A 366-nucleotide genomic window follows, 5' to 3' on the forward strand; every position below is an offset into this window, starting at 1 on the left:
TACCCCCTAACCCTACCAAACAGAAAATATCTGCATTATTATATTTTCAAAAAACATCACTTAGGCTAGTATGATTTATATCCTATTTTCCACATGGGGACCAAAAATTGTCCCCACAATGACAAAGATTTCAGATATTGCCATCTTTTCATTTACCTGAACCACACACACAGGAATCCAAATGATGCCACCTTAAATTGAATTTTTGCTATTGTCAAACCTCACAATCGATTCCATACTGCTGATTCAATAAAGAAAATAAATCAGAACAGGTAAGTATAGATAAACTTTAATATACTTTTCAATTTCTTATCCAGTCGAAAATACAACTTTTGAATGAAAGGCACAGTACGACCAGACTTTTCC

General features: G+C 33.3%; 1 protein-coding gene across 6 annotated transcripts in view; it reads right to left on the reverse strand.

The window, feature by feature from the left end:
• Positions 1–354: 354 nt before the first annotated feature.
• The window catches only part of dipk2aa (divergent protein kinase domain 2Aa), a 36,927-nt gene continuing 36,915 nt past the window's right edge, over positions 355–366 (reverse strand). For all 6 annotated transcript variants that reach the window (XM_067363076.1, XM_067363074.1, XM_067363078.1 and 3 more), the window contains one exon: positions 355–366. This exon is cut by the window's right edge and continues 2,018 nt beyond it. The gene's annotated coding sequence lies outside the window, so the exon portion shown is untranslated.

This window comes from Chanodichthys erythropterus, chromosome 16 (assembly GCF_024489055.1).
Source record: "Chanodichthys erythropterus isolate Z2021 chromosome 16, ASM2448905v1, whole genome shotgun sequence".
NCBI classification, from domain to species: Eukaryota; Metazoa; Chordata; class Actinopteri; order Cypriniformes; family Xenocyprididae; genus Chanodichthys; species Chanodichthys erythropterus.